At 42.7% G+C, this 14755-nt stretch overlaps 1 protein-coding gene across 1 annotated transcript in view; it reads right to left on the reverse strand.

Moving 5' to 3' along the window:
• The window catches only part of NTAQ1 (N-terminal glutamine amidase 1), a 40104-nt gene that overhangs the window by 12724 nt on the left and 12625 nt on the right, over positions 1 to 14755 (reverse strand). The window lies entirely within an intron of this gene.

Consider the following 14755-nt stretch of genomic DNA (forward strand, 5'->3'; position numbering starts at 1 on the left):
TACAAAGGACTACTACTCTAAGATATAGGAAAAGAATGAACTATTGATACACGCAACAACATGGATGGAACACAAAGATGTTACACTGAGTGAATAAAGCCAATCTCAAAAGGTTACACACTGTATGATCCCATTTATAGAACACTCTTAAAATGACAAAATTCTAGTGATGGAGAACAGGCCAATGGTTGTCAGGGCTTAGGGTTGACAAGAAGGTCTGACTACCAAGCTATAGTATGAAGGAGTGTCTTTGTAGTGAGGGAAGCTGGTGATTATGTCCTGGTTGTGGTGGTAATTATACAAATCTCTATATGTGATAAGATTTCATAGTAGTATACACACACACACACACACAAGAGCATGTCAAAACTCATGAAAATCAAGTAAGGTTTATATATAGTTCACAGTATTGTACCAATGTCAGTGTCAATTTTCTAATGTTGAAAATGTACTGTGATTAAATCAGTAATGGAAAAAATCTCCAAACAAAAAAAAAAAACCCCAAGAACAGACGGATTCACAGCTGAATTCTGTCAGACATTCAAAGAAAAACTGATACCAATACTGCATATAGAGCTCAGAAATAAAACCATATACCTACAATCAACTGATCTTCTACAAAGTATACAAAAACATATACTGGAGAAAGCATACCCTATTCAATAAATTGTGTTGGGAAGATTGAATTGCCATATGCAGAAGAATGAAACTGGATCCCTGTCTCTCACCATATATAAAAATTAACCAATATGGATTAAAGACTTAAATGTAAGACCTGAAACCATAAAAATCCTAGAAGACAACCTAGCAAAAACTCTTCTAGACATTGGCCTAGGGAGAATTTATGACTAAGACTCCAAAAGCAAATACAACAAAATCAAATGTAGACAAATGGGACTTAGTTAAACTAAAAAGGTTCTGCCCAGCAAAAGAAATAATCAAAGAGTAAATAGACAACCTACAGAATGGGAGAAGATATTCACAAACTAAGCATCTGACAAAGAACTAATATCCAAAATCTACAGGGAACTCAAACAACTCAGCAAGAAAAAAACAACCCCATTAAAAAGTGGGCAAATGACATGAACAAGTATTTTTCAAAAGATATACAAATGGCCAAGAAACACATGAAGAGATGCTCAACATCACTAATTATCAGAGAAATGCAAATTAAAACCACAATGAGATGCCATCTTACTCCAATCAGAATGGCCATTATGAAAAAGTTCAAAAACAACAGATGTTGGTGTGAATGTGGTGAAAACAGAACACTTCTACACTGTTAGTGGGAATGCAAATTAGTACAACCTCTAAGGAAATCAATATGGAGATTTCCCAAAGAACTAAAAGTAGATGTACCATTCAAGCCAGCAATCTCACTACTGGATATCTACCCAAAGGAAAAGTAATCATATCAAAAAGATAACCTGCATTCGTATGTCTATCCCAGCATAATTCACAATTGCAAGTTATGGAATCAACCTAAGTGCTCATCAATCGAAGAGTGGATAAAGAAAATGTGGTAAGAAAGAAAAGGAAAAAAAAAGGAAAGAAAAGAAAAGGAAAGGAAATGTGGTATGTATGTGTATGCATGTATACATACACACACATATATACACCATGGAATACTACTCAGACATAAAAAAGAATGAAATAATGTCTTCTGCAGCAACTTAGATGGAAGTGGAAGCCATTATCCTAAGTGAAGTAACTTAGGGATGGAAAACCAAATACCGCATGTTCTCACTTATAAGTGAAAGCTAAGCTATGGCTACACATGGTCATACAAAGTGGTATAATGGACACTGGAGACTAGGAAGGGTAGGAGGAGAGTGAGGGAAGAAAAATTACCTATTGGGTACAGTGTACACTATGTGGGTGATGGGTACACTAAAAGCCCAGATTTCACCAGTATGCAATATATATATATCTCAAAACTCTACTTGTACCCCCTAAATCTATTGAAATAAAAAGTATGTATTTTTTTCAAATTATCAGCTAACCTGTCTAAGCTCCTTGAAGTCAGAGATAGACTGCATCTTTGTCAACCTAGCACTAACCACAGTGCCTGGTTAAATAACTGATTTGTTTTCACTGTCAAAGCATGGGCTTCTTTTTATACTCCACTTCTAATGCTAATCAATGATACCCATCACCTCTGATCTTCCCCAAACTCTTTGCTATTTTATTTCCTCTTTTGTTGTCATTATTGTTGTTTTCTTTTGACACAGTATAAAAAGCTACCTTCTCAAGGCTGTCAACAGACCATCAGAGATACTCCCTAGCATGGTTGTGGGGGGCGGGTACTCACCTGTCTTTTCTCTCCTTGGTTTATGTCTTGCTACAATAGAAACTGGATTTTTGCTTCTCCATGAGAGTTTTTCTTTCTTAATTCAAATTACATTGCGTTCTACATCTACTCTAGACTCTCTACAATATTGGAAATGCAATTTTTAAAAAGACTGATTTGCATTTCTTTGACTATGTATGAGTTTGGACTTTTTCCTTCCTTATCTTATTTTTATTTTTTATTTAACAGCCAGTTAAACCTCATTGTAAATATGCTTCTCTTAATTTTTTGTAGATTTTCCATTGGGTCCTTAATATTTTTCCTAATTGTTTACAATATTTATATATTAATAACATACACTCTGTGTCAAAGAAAAAAAGAAAGAAAGAAAATGTACTGTGCTTATATAAGATGTTATCATTAGGGAAAGCCAGATGAACTCCCTTTTATTTTTGCAACTCCTTCTGAGTCTTAAATTACTTCAAAATTAAACATTTTTAAAAATGGCTCTGGCCCAATACTATTTCTCCCATGGGGCCCACATTTGAGGCCCAGAAAATACCCTCTCATCCTCTGCCCCAAAAATCCCTGGGAGCGCAGGACCAAACCCAGCACCCTGTGTCTTGCTGCCACAGGCCACTCTAGCCAGTTCTCTTTGCACCCAACTGTAGGAAATATATTCCAAGCTCAATGGTGAAGGTGGTAGCACCCCTGGGCCCTTCACCCTGCAGAGGGAGGGAAGAGTCACAGCATGCCAGTGCTCTCTCCAGTGGCATCTCTGCACCTTTCCTCCTCCTCACCCCACTCTGAATTCTTGTAAAATATATTCAGTCTGACTGATTACTGTCCAAGATTAGGCAAAGGTTCATGAGCATTTCCCTGGTGTAGTGGATGCTGTCTGTGGTCCCTGCCCAGATCTCCTCTTCAGGACTGAGGCCCTCATTCCTACTCTAAAGTCTTTCTGAAAATTGCTCTAAGCGGAGGAGAACTACCAAGCTTGTGTCCCCTTCCCAGGGGCAACCTGCATCCACTGACTGGTCCCTGTAGGAGTATAAAGATCTGGCCTCCTTAGCTCAATAGGGGACCACTCGGCAAGACCATCCCAGCTCCAGAACGCCCTGGGAATGAGCTGAGGCCTTTGCAGTAACTGTATTGCAGTTCCACACCTCCTCTGTCTCATCCTGAGACCTTTATTCTCTCTCATGTGTTGATGATCCCAAAACCTGCCCAGAATAAACCTCCTGTACACAAATTTCCAGCAAGAGTCTCTTTCAAGGAACATGACCTGTGACACTTGGTGAATCCCACAGACGACAGTCAATCCTCACACTCACTTTGGATTCTGGTATCTGTTGAATTAGTGCCTGAGTCAACACTGAGAAAGGAAAAGTCCCACTTAACCTGTGCTATACCTGTAATAGGAACAAACAATAATGATCGAAATTTATTAATAAAGCATGGCAAATCAGCTTCATGGGACATTAAATAAGCAGCAAAACTTATAAACATTTGAGCTGGGTGCAGTGGTTTACACCTATAATCCTAGCACTCTGGGAGGCCGAGGCAGGAGGATCACTTGGGCTCAGGAGTTAGAGACCAGCCTGAGCAAGAGTGAGACCTGTCTTTACAAAAAATATAAAAATTAGCCAGGCGTGGTGGCACGTGCCTGCAGTCCCAGCTACTTGGGAGGTTGAGGCAGGAAGATCACTTAAGCCCAGGAGTTTGAGGTTGCAGTGAGCTATGATGACACCACTGAGCTCTAACCAGGTGACAGAGCCAGAATCTGTCTCCAAAAAAAAAAAAAATTATAAACATTTTGTAACAAAATATTCCAGAAGAAAGACTAAGGTCTAATATCGAGAGAATACAAATTATTTCTGAGTTAAAGCAAAAAAAAACAATAAAGGACTTCTTGGGGATATTTGGAGAAGTTTGTAGAATATATATTAGGCAATATTGTTGCATCAATGTTAAATTTCTTAGACAATAATATGATTAGGTAGAAGAATGCCTTTGCTCTTTGGAAATCCTGCTGAAGTATTCATAGGTGGAGTATCATGATGTCTGCAACTTGCTTTCAAATTGTTCAGCCAAAAAAGTATATGTTTACATGAGCAAGCAAGAGAGAGTGGCAGAGAGAGAGAGAGAGAGAGAGAGAGAGAGAGAGAGAGAGAAAGAGAGAGAGTGAGTTAGTTCCTTCCAGCAAAGAGCAAGAATACTCCTTCAGTGCTCTTACTCCCATTCCTGTACTAAATGCTCCCCCTGGTGTACCAAGATGGCAGAATGCATTCATCAAAATATATTTTGAAACTGCCCTTCATAGTGGGAATACAAGACCCCAGGACTTTTAGAGAAGGTGATCAAAGTGTCATACTTTTTAATGTATTCTCTCCCAAGTCCTAATCAAGAGAGTTGTTCCTGTTCCCCAGTTTGCTCGCTATAGTTGTCAAAATTTGAGTTTCAGTTCTGGTGAAGAGGGGCATGGTTGGGGAAGGAGTGGGAGGCAGGTACCTGTAGCCTTGCCTGTGAAGGGCACAAGCTTCAGAGTCAAATAGCACTGGGCTGAATCCCACTTTGGCCACTTACTAGCTGGGTGACACCTTTGTTTGTTTTTCCTTTTTTTTTAGTACCCAGGAGAGAGAGATGGGTGACCCCTTTGACCATCAGCTTCCTCGTCTGCAAAATGGGGATAATAATAAGATGTATATGAAAGGGTACCCAGGAGGATTAAATGAGATAATGCAGACCAAGACTTAGCATGGGGCTTGGCACACAACCTAATTAGAATTCAATAAATATTAATCTATTATTACTATCTATTAGCTTCTTCTTGAGGACGCTTCTAAGAGGGTTCCTTAGAAGTCCTAAGGCCTTGTATAATTTGAAAAATACTATCCCAGAGTATCTGATTTGTAGACTTTACTCTTTGGTGTAAAGAACATTCATCCAATGTTCTTTCTACAAATTTAATCTCATGTTAAAAACAATAAATAAATAAATAAATAACCTTCCCTTCAGGGATACACGCACTGAAAAGGATTTTTTTCCACTGGATTTCCCTTTCTCACACACGATTTCCAAGAAAATGGACTTTTCAAGTTCTCCTCTAATTTTTCTGCTCACCCGTGGGCCTCCGGAGTCTTTGGGTTCTGACATTCTAACCATGACCTCCTCCAAAGCAAGCCACTCCCATGTCAGGATGCCTGCTGCTTCTCTCTTCCACACTTCAATTCCATGCCCTCAACTGCAGCCTCTCTCTCTCCTCCCACACTCTTCCTTTTGTTCTCTCTCCCTTCCTTTCAACAAATCCTTATTGAGCATCTACTCTCTGAAAGACACAGCTTTTGTTGGTCTTGGGTATACAAAATGATCAAGGCCATAGTTCCTGCCTTTAAAGAGTTTATGGTCAACAGGCCAGACTCCAAGAGGAAAGCCAAGCATGTCAAAGAACCTATGGTGGCATTATAGCAGATACTAAGCATGGTGGAGGAGAAAATAACATCAGGTTGGGGCTAAGCAAACCTGGGTTCACATCCTAGATTTGCTACATACTGGATATGTGAGCTTGAACAAGTGAAATAACCTCTCTGGGCCTAGATATTATCACCTGTAAACTGCCTTCAGTTGGGTTCCCCAAAGCAGACCTTGAGACAGGAATTTGGGTACTATTCGTACAACTTCAAGAGACCATCCTGGGAATGGGAAAGTGAGTCAGGGAACAAGGAAGCCAGCCAGGTTATTGAGCAGGTGCCAAGTGGGTCTGCCATTATGGACAGCTGGGGATCAACTCTGCTGGGGACCCCTGGGAGGTGGTGTAGCATCTAGCTCAGAGTGGTAGCCTCCGAGGAGCAAGCAAGTGAACCCGTTTACCCACCCACTCCTGCCCCTCAGGGCTGAAGGTTGCTCCAGGGTATGTTAACTCCACCATGCTTTCCACCTGCCCAAGCCAGGATGAAGCATGTTAGGTCACTTAGGTAAGGAAGGGTAAGGAGGGGGCATAATGGGGAGAGAGGGGGTTGACAGCATCTGCTACACCACCTGGAAGAACTGATTTGGGACCAAATGAGAGAGAGACTCCAAGAGCCCTGAGCAGAGTATATGACAGAAGCATGAAATCCACCTGACATGAAAGTCAGATGATATGCCTCCTAGACCCACTCCCAGATAGTAGAGCATGTCATTCTCTCATTTCCTTTGTAACCTTCAACCAGTACAAACTCTACCAAATCCTCAAAACATTAATAAAACCTCCCAGATCCATGCTTCCCCCCATTTCCACTCCTGACACCCCACCTCTGTATGCAGAGGGTCCCCCAGATGGACTCCACTGTCCCCTCTGCCAACTCCAACCTGTCTACCATAGTCAAATGACATTCTGCAAAATGCGGCTCTTCTCACATCTCACATTTAAGAGCTTACTGTGACCCTTTGTTTCCTACAAGATTAAGCCCTAAATTTCATCTTGTGGTTCGAGTCCATCCAGTTGTAAACACATCCCATGTGCCAAAGACAGGCCACTCCATCGCTATCCTAGGTTTTCACTTCTACGATCCACCCCACTCCTCAAACCCAAGACCAGCATGAGAAGCAATGCCCTCATTTTTGCTTTTGGATTTATTCCAAGGTGACTGGATCTTCATTTTATAAAGGTAGTGATTCTGGAATCAGACACAGGCTCAAATCGTGTTCCTCTATATATTAACTATGCTACTTTGGGAAAGTTGCCCACACCCATTTCCTTATCTGAAAAGTATGGACAATAGTAACTCCTACTTCATAAGGTTATTGTAAGGACTAATAGTTTTATACCCAACAAGCAGCTTTGGGCAATGCCTGACACAAAATGAGTACCCAATAAATGTCAGCTATCATTAGGGGTTTTCTCAAGGTGCTAGTTTAAGATTTTTTTAAAGATATCAAGAGATATCTCCTGCGAAACAATAAGAATCATATATATTGGGGTCTCTACCCTAGAGCTCCCTAAAACCCTTATAATTTCCTGAGCAATAGGGGAGGTAAGAGACTCTTTTATTCTCATCATGTGTTTTCTGCCCAAGGTACCTGAGAGAGAGCTCCCAAAACCTTTGTAATTTCCTCAGTAATAGGAACGTGCAACACAGAGCTCCGAAATCCCTCAGAATTTCCTGGGTGATAGAAGAGTTTTTTGTTCTAATGAGGTGACTCTTGGTGGACTCCTGAATGGGACATGGTCACCAGAAAGACCAAGCCATGATTAGAGCTTGGAGTTTTCAGCCACATCCTCACATTCTCCAGAGATGGGGGAGAGGCTGGAAATGGAGTTAATAATCGATCATGCCTATGTGATGAAGCCCCAGTAAAAATCCTTGAACTACGGGCTGTGGAGAGCTTTTGAGTTGGTGAACACATCCATGAGCCAGGAAGGTGGCACACCCCAACTCCACGGGGACAGAAGCTCTTGTGCTTGGGACCCTTCCAGACCTCACCCTGTGTATCTATTCACCTATTGTTCATCTGTACCCTTCATCCAATCCTTTATTAATATAACAAACTGGTAAATGATACGTGTTTCCCTGAGTTCTGTGGGCCAACCTGGCAAATTAATCAAACTAGAGGAGGGAGTTGTGGCAACCCCAATTCATGGCAGGTCAGACAGAAGTCTAGGTGACAACCTACTACTTTCGAATAATGTCTCAAGTGAGAGGCAGTCTTATAGGACTGAGCTCTTAACCTTGGCATCTGACTGCAAGTAGATAGTAGGACTGAAGTCTAGGACACCCAGCTGGTATCACTGGAGAAGCAACTGCTGTGTAGGAAAAAAACCCACACATCTGGTGCCAGAAGTGAAGCATTGTTGACTACTGAGTGTGAGAGGGAGGAAACACAGTTGGTTTTTCCTATCTCACACGTCTGCTAAGGTTCTCTCTCTTTGCGTGAGCTGACAGGCTTCCTGAGCACTCCTGCCCCCAAATCGCAGCTCAGAATCACATATGACACAGCAGTTCACCGCTGCCCAGCACACACACAGCTACTTAGCTGGGTAAAGGTTCCACCTTGACACAATTTAAAGGTCTCACTTTTACTTACAGTAGCCAAATCAAATGGTTAGAATTGTTGAACAAACAGGCTAAGAGCAGAAAAACAATTTTCCTCCTGCCTCAGCCTCCCAGTGCTAGGATTATACGCGTGAGCCACCGTGGCCAGCCTGATTTATTTGTTTTTAAGTTTCCAAGATGCCTAGAAGGCATAAACAGCAAAGTCACTTAAGTGATAGAGCTAAGAAGACAGGAAAGGCCGGGCACGGTGGCTCACGCCTGTAATCCTAGCACTCTGGGAGGCCGAGGTGGGAGGATCACTGGAGGTCAGGAGTTCGAGACCAGCCTGAGCAAGAGCAAGACCCCATCTCTACTAAAAATAGAAAAAATTAGCTGGACAACTAAAAATATATACAGAAAAAAATCAGCCGGGCATGGCGGTGCATGCCTGTAATCCCAGCTACTCGGGAGGCTGAGGCAGAAGGATTGCTTGAACCCAGGAGTTTGAGGTTGCTGTGAGCTAGGCTGATGCCACAGCACTCTAGCCTGGGCAACAGAGAGAGACTCTGTCTCAAAAAAATAAAACAATAAAAAAATAAAGAAGACAGGAAAATAAAAGAATAATTTTTAAAGGAAACTTTTTTTAAAAAAAGCATTAACTATGTTTTTTTTCCTGAGGCAACCACGTAAAATAACTCCTGACTTTTCCTTCAATACTTGGTGAAGAGCCCAAATATCTACTTTTTCTAGTTTAATTCCTGTAAGGATTAATATTGCTCAGAACTGACAGAAATAATTACTTCACGCAATGAGGTAATTATGAAATCAAGTTTAGCAACACTTTCTGTGACTTTGTTTATTAAAAATGCCTATTGCCTTAGATATTTAAGATGTGCATCTTAGGTTCCAAGCTTTGAAACAAAAATCCCTGCAATATATAAGTTTTCTCCATATTCAAAGGCATCAGGAGAAACAAGCAAGATGATTAACAAAGCATTTATCTCGAAATAACAAGCACTGTCCGATTATAAGAACCTTTGAAATGGAACATCACAGCCACTGGGCTTTGGCACTGGAAATACACATAGCTAAATATCACGCCCCTTGAGGAAGGCCACTACCTTGAATCCTACTTGTCATAAGGGATCACAGTTAAAAAGATGTTCTTGGCCAGGCAGGGCGGTTCATACCTGTAATCCCAGCACTTTGGGAGGCTAAGGTGGGAGGATCGCTTGAGCCCAGGAGTTCAAGGCTGCAGTGAGCTGTGATTGTGCCACTGCACCACAGTCTGAGTGACAGAGCGAAACCCTGTCTCAAAAAAAAAAAAAAAGTTCTTAAAATCCAGAGGTACAACAAAATCAAAAACTCTATTATTATTCCCCAACCAAACCAGATATCTCAATTAAGGGTATTAGCACATTTTAGAACCAAACATGAATAGGCTAAGATACAGTTCTTGACCTCTCCTGCCACCTTCCATAATTAGCTACACTGGTATTCACCCACTTAATAAAAACAGCCTCATTACACTTAAAATTAGCAATATACCTAAATCCATATTTCATGATGTATGGTCCCAAGAATGCCCGAAGTGGACTTACGGGTGGGGAAGTGGGGGTGGGTCTGGCTATTAGAATGCTGATTTCTGGGCCCTGGAGTTTGAGGATATTGGTAACAAGTGGTTGCTCACTACAGGTCCTCACTGCGGAGGCAGCACTGAAGAACCAGGGAGGTGAGATGACACCTCTGTGCAAGTCATTCAATTCTTTCCCAGCACCCTGGGTGTTTACACCGTGGGCCCATGAACCAAGTGGCTACAGCAGCAGGGATGGAGGTATGCATGGACTCCATGACTGTCCTTCCCCTACCAAAGTTGATATAGCTGCTATCTCTGTTAAAGCCGTAAGTGGAGACCAAGGCTGAGCTATGGGACCTTCCTATGTAGAAGAGCAGTGACTTTCCCCCTCCTTTGAATATACTCTTATTCTGCATGTGGATTTCCTTTTCCTGATCACCATGCTCCTGCCAGCAACTCACCAGCTAACTGAATGCCTTATCCACTGTCATATCTGTCAGCAAAATTGCTTCTGATCATGAATCCATCTACAGCAAAAGAACTGAGTCAGTGTGCAGGTGCCCCCAGGATGCTCTGGTCTTACCACAGTCCCCTTAACCCAGAAGTAGCTGATCTTCTGGATGGTAGAATGGAGGGCCCACTGGAGGCTGAGGTCAGCATCCACTGGGAGATGCCACCTGGTGATGCTGGAGTTCTGCGCTATAGGATGCAGCAGGTGCTCTGAACCAGTGACAGTGCTGCCAGAGTTCACAGGTCTGGGCCACCAGGCGTAGAAGTGAGTGCCTCTCTGGCTACTATTCCTATGACCCTCTCTCCAAATGTTTGTTTCCCATCTCTGTGACTTTGAATCAAATCCCCTGTGGATTCACAGAGTGAGAGTAATTTCTGTTACCTGCAGCTGAAGCCTGACTGGTATGCTTACTGAATCAGAATCTCTAGGGAGGAGTCTGAACATCTGCCTTGTTAACAAACTCTCCCCTGAATCTTAGGCTCACCAAGTTTGAAAATCACCGATAAAGGTTCTTTGCAGTAACTACAAGGTAAGTCACTTCAAGTGGATAGCTGTGAAGGACCCTTCTCCCAGGCCATGGTGAGGCTCAGTGATCCACTCCTGCTCTGCAATAGAGAGCACTTTTCTAGTGAGCTGGGGAACTGGGTAAAATGGATGGCAGCCAGGCCCCAGAGCAGGAACGACTGGATTCAAATCCTGTTTCTGCTACTCATTAGCACTATGGCTTTGTTTGGGTAAGTCACTTTTCCTCATTGTGCCTTGGTTTCCTAACCTGTAACATGAGGAGAATAGTAGTATCTACCTTATGTTGCTCTTTTGAGGATTAAAGGAGCTCATACACATAAAGAGCTTAGAAAGGCTATCGAGTACATATTAGGCATGAAATAAGTATTAGCTACTTCAAACAGTTTACCTTTCACAGTATGAAACATTCTCTCTCTCTCACACACACAGATAATCTCATTTGAGGCTCAAAATAACTCTTTCTTAGGTGAGGCAACCAAGGCTCAGAGAGGTTAAGTGACTTTCCCAAGGTTACAGTGTGTGACGAGCAAATGTAAAACTATAATGAAAACCACGGACTTAGAGCTTATTTTTCTTGTATTCTGAGTGTAGAGATAAGATCTCCTCAGCATCTGGCCCCCATCTGGCCTCAAGAAGATCACACACTCGCTCTGCATCCTGTGGGCCTTGAATGGGAGTGACTCATCTATCACCTATAGCTGCAGGAACAGTGTGTGCCAGAACAGCGTGATTGTACTAACATTTTGCCCCTTAATTTCTGTCCAATGTTCTTCCCAGAAATTGCTCTAAAACTCCAGGTCCCCATGGAAACCTCAGGAAATACTGCCTTTTAACTGTAAATGAAATTTTGCTACGATTGCTCCCTTAATAACAAATTATTAAAAGCCTGTCCCCAAGAGATACCTGCTGTAGCTCATGGCCAAAGCCATATTCTCCCTGAACTGAGAGGGTAAAAGAGATAGTTCATTCTCTGGTGCTAGGCTGCATGGTCAGCTTAGAGGAAGGAGAAACATGTACTGTGAGCTCCTAGTCTCAATCTCAGACAAGACAAGGTGCTTTCCATCTATGTTTGTGAAGAGAGGCTGCAATGAGATGCCTGCCAAGAATGTGAGAGCAAAACTAATTAAATCAACTCACGGTGTTCTTTGCTCCCCGCAGAAGTCATCTGTAATGTCCTTTTCAGACCAAAAAGTGGAAGAGTAGGGCCTTGAGGAACTGCAAAAGAAACCTGCTTGAAAAAGGACAGGATAATCTAAGAAAGAAACAGAATCTGGTCAAAGGGAAGAAATCAAAGCAATACTTTTCCAGCATTACCTAGAGATCCAGTGGAGCGGGGAACTTGATGTTCCAGATCCCTTTGGTGACAGGAACTGTTCCTTCATTGAACATCAGAGGACTATCTGTTGAATACCTACTGCGATGTGTCAGACGCTGTACTAGGCACAACATTAGAGTGGAGAATAAGGCAGAGCAGACGCATGTGCTAGTGAAGGGAGATAGAAAACAGACTTTCAAACAAATAAACATGTAAGATAATTTCAGTTAGTGAGAAGTGCTATTAAGAAAAAAAGGGTAAGGTGATGTTGACGGGAGCAGTCAGCGTTAAGTAAGTCATCAGGGAAGGACTCGGAGCTGAGACCTAAATGAACCAGCAGAAGCTATGGGAAAGAAGGATCAAACCGGGGATGACAGAGTGTGGGTCCCTGAGGAAAGAAAGAGCTTGTCCTGCTCAGCAGCAAACCTAATGGGGGAAGCAGGACGGGTTCTGGGCCGGGAGTGGCGGAGCTGAAATCAGAGGCAGCCACAGGCCAGACCACGCAGGGCGTGAGGGCCACAGTAGACAGTAGACTGTAGCTTACAGGCATGCTGAAGCCATTGTAAAGCAGTAGGTGGTGGCTGTTGCTTTAAAACAGGGGGATGAGATGGTCTAATTTGTATTTGTAAAAGATCACTTTGGCTGCTTTGTGGAGAAAACATTGCAAAATGGGAAGGGGACAAGGAAAGAAGCAAGTTCTTAGGGATGGGGGCTGAGACTTCTCCATGACCTGAGCGCAATACCCTTCAAGGTTACCCCGCAGCTTTCTTTCCTCTCTGTCTATGCTGAAGAAGGACGACGTGAACCAAGGGATGGATCTAGTCAAAGGGGATGTCCCGCAGAGCAAAAAGTGAGCAGCATTTACCTAGCACAAGAGCCAGAGGACCTGGAGGAGGGGTCTTTGATGTCACTGGAGGTCTCCTTGGAGGACTAGACATGGTTAATTCGTTCCTCATAAAGGAAGAATTGGATGAGGACTAGCCAAACAGGAGTCTCCCTCAACCCACATGCCCTGTGGTACTGCCGCCTTCTCTGCTCCCTTTACCAAACCACACAACTTCCTTCCTCCTGTCCTCTCCTGAACCTGTTTCCATTAGGCTTCCATCCCCATCACTCTACTGCAATTGCCATCACTCCCCATGCTGCCAAAGCTGATGGCCACCTCTGTCCTCAGCTTACTCAACTGATCAGAGCATTTGACGTGGCTAATCCTTCTCTCCTTCTTGAATCACTGTCTCCTCCGGGCCTTCCTTGTTTTCTCCTCCTCCCTTGTTGGCCATTCCCTCTACCCCCTTTACTGGTGACTCCCTGTCTCCTGACCTCTAAATATAAAAGCTCCCAAGGCTGGGTCCATGGACCTCTTCTCTATCTATGCTCATGCTCAGTCATCTGACAGAGTCCTGTGCCTTTAAATACGATCTATTCTCGAATTTGATATTCCCATCCTACATCTCTCCCAGACCCCTTCATCCAACTCCTATTTGACGTCTCCTCTTAGACATCTCACTGGCACCTCTAATTTAACATGCCCAAAATAAAACTGCTGATCTTCCTCCCCAAAGCTGCCCCATCCACAATCTTGCCCAACTCAGTAAATAGCAACCATCCTTCCACACATCGAACTTCATTGTTCATTTCTCCACCAGAATGTGAGACCTATGAGCGCAGGATTCGCAGCTGAATCACCAAGGCAGGAACCGTGCTTAGCACACAGTAGGAGCTATTTGTTGAGTGAATAATACAATTCCATAAGGAACCCTCCTTTACCAGCTTGTTTCCCCATTACATGTTCTCATAGAACCATTGTCTCTCCTTAATAGCACTTCCCACAGTTGTAATCCTGTAGTCATTTGTGTGATTCTCTGATGGATGTCAGTCTCTGCCATTAGCCTGTAAGCTACACGAGGGCAGGAGCTATTCTTGTTTTGATTACTGGCATCAAACATGTAGGCCCTCAATAAGGAAAATAATAATAATAATAAATATTCTTAAATGAAAAAGAGATGACACAGCTATGGATCCTTTCTCCAGAAAAATGTACTCATATACACATGTGCATTAGGACTCCAGGTTAGAAACCCCTGCTATACCACAACAAGCGAAACTTACTCTGTGGTTTCAACCAGACAAAAATACAGGGACATTGTTCCTTCCCACTGTGTTCTTCAGTCATGGTGCACAGGGACATGGATATCCTCACAAAATGTTCTAATTAGTTGGGGATACCTCCAAATCCCTTCAGAAAAAGGCATCAGCGATAAAGTTTAAACAGGACTGGCAGGGAATATAGTGGGGCAAAGGGCAAAAGGATATAGAGAAGCCCAACCATATAATGTCCCTGTCTTCACAAAGAGAAAAACAGCTTTGGTGGTAACCATTATATGTCTCATGACCAAATCCAACCTAATCAACTGGTTACAGCAATTTTATGTGTGCAGTTATATACCATTTCATTACTTTTATAATTAACAGTGCTAACAGGGGACATCTAGAGAACCTCATGAACTATACTCATTCATTCAGC

This window comes from Lemur catta, chromosome 9 (assembly GCF_020740605.2).
Source record: "Lemur catta isolate mLemCat1 chromosome 9, mLemCat1.pri, whole genome shotgun sequence".
NCBI lineage: Eukaryota > Metazoa > Chordata > Mammalia > Primates > Lemuridae > Lemur > Lemur catta.